The sequence below is a fragment of the Penaeus vannamei genome, chromosome 25, assembly GCF_042767895.1.
Source record: "Penaeus vannamei isolate JL-2024 chromosome 25, ASM4276789v1, whole genome shotgun sequence".
NCBI lineage: Eukaryota > Metazoa > Arthropoda > Malacostraca > Decapoda > Penaeidae > Penaeus > Penaeus vannamei.
This window is the reverse complement of record NC_091573.1, coordinates 25,722,203-25,724,702: the sequence shown is the minus strand read 5'-3', so window position 1 is coordinate 25,724,702 and position 2,500 is coordinate 25,722,203.

The window sequence follows — 2,500 nt, the reverse complement described above, 5'->3', positions numbered from 1 at the left end:
TGATTTACGTCGCTATCTGTTTTCTTCTTAAATCTTATCATCTTAGTATAAATTTATATGTATATGAACGTGACAGATACATATAAAATGTTTAACTAAACATTACTCTGGTTGACAGGCTATTTTGAAGTTTTCAAAATCTGTATATTTATGATATTTGGCCAAATCGGATGATAACGTCTTGGCTTTTAATTTATCAGGATAATATCCGGTCGAATATATTTTCCCTCTTTTATCTGTTAACACCACTCATAATATTTTTCCTGATATTTTGCTGGTTGAGATTTCTTATGAATGAACCAATAAAAACACGTCGTCTAATAATATTTAAAATATAGCTCGGTTTCCCTTGAAGATGCTGATAATTTGTATTTCTTTGTTTTGCGCTTGCATTTGTTTTGCAAAAAATATGTAGAAAGCAATTATAGTATATCTATGAATACACCGTATTTTTATTGTGCTATCATTAGTATCATTGTCATTATCACTATCATTATTATCATTATTATTATCATTACTATTTCATTATCATCATTGTTGTTGTTAGTATTATTATCATAACCATTATTGTTATTACTTATATCATTATTATCAACATCATATTGTCATTATTATCATTGTCATTATTATCATTATTATGATCATCATTGTCATTATTATCATTATTATGATCATCATTGTCATTATTATCATTATTATGATCATCATTGTCATTATTATCATTATTATGATCATCATTGTCATTATTACTATTATCATTGTTGTTGTTATTCTCCTTATTATTCATAATAATAAGTAATGTTATCTTTATTATTATTACTATTATCATTGTTGTTATTATCATTATCATAATAATTATTACTATTATCATTATTATTATCATTATTATCATTATCATTATTGTTGTTGTTATTATTACTATTATCCTTATTATCATCATTATTACTATCATTATTATCATTATTATCATCATTATCATCATCCTCTATAATTCTGACATATCTTTAGAACTCAAGAAAATACGTGTACTCTATATGTTGTTTTTGGAAACTGAAACCTCAAGCAAACAAGGATCTGTTACGCCAGCCAGGAAAATGCGAAAAAAATGAAAAAGCTAGAAACATGATAAAGCAGAACTTGCTGAGCCAGTCTAGTCACGGTTACGTAAATATAGATACACACACACACACACACACACACACACACACACACACACACACACACACACACACACACACACACACACACACACACACACACACACACACACACACACACACACACACACACACACACACTCACACACACACACACACACACACATCCTTGTTGAAACAGACAAATAGACAAATAATACACACACGCACATTCACTGATATTCATATGGTCAATAAAAATCTCACTATTTGCATTAAATTTTTTTTTATACTTTTGTTTATTTCTGTTCCGCAATTATCATAATTATCTTCAAACTGCGAAGGAGACTTCTTGTAACCGTACAGCACATTAATGAAAAAAAAATGCAATCGCATTTAGACTCAATAAACATTACCCATACTATACATCTACAACAACAACGAACAGAATAAATTGAGTCCCATAATCAATGAAAAATTTTGTAAGAGATAGCAGCGCCATGGAATCACAAGCGTAAACACACGAAAAGAAAATGGCGGCGGGGATTGTTTCCATGCACGGGCTTTTAGAATGATTACGTGCATTATTTCCGGCGATGTGATTTGGATCTCATTGTTGCAGGCTTCGTTTTTCTCGTCGGCAGCCGTGCACAAAGAATTGCAGCTGAATAGACATTCACGTGGACGGCAACGAAGATGGGTATACGTATAGTCTTGTGTGGACATGCATGTGTTATCGACGCACGCAAAACTAAACTTTATTTTCTTTCTTTTGTGTTATGCTCTCTCGATCTGTTTGTCTGTTTGTTAGTTTTTTGTCTGTCTCTGTCTCGGTCTGTCTGTCTGTCTGTCTGTCTGTCTGTCTGTCTGTCTGTCTGTCTGTCTGTCTGTCTGTCTGTCTCTTCTTCTTCTCTCTTCTTCTTTCTTCTCTCTTCTTCTTCTTCTCCTTCTCTCTCTCTCTCCCCACACACGCCCACTCACTTACTCACTCACCCCCACCCACCGCTCACCCGCTCACTCGCTCATTCACTCACTCCCCCCACTCACCACCACTCACCCACTCCCACCCCACCACTCACACACCCACATACACCCACACCCACACCCACCCACACCCACACCCACCCACACCCACCCACACCCACCCACACCCACACACACACACACATGCACCCCCCCCCATACACACTCGCACGACAGGCCGAGGGTCTAGTCGTCGGGCCCGCAGCTTCCTCTGAGGATTATCATGACTTATTTTTACTCGCTCCTGGTCTTGCTCTCGAGTACGACCTGAACGGAGACGGTGGAGGCGCTTACTTAGATTTGTTTGGTGTGTGCCTTACTCTATGCTGTTTTGTATGGTT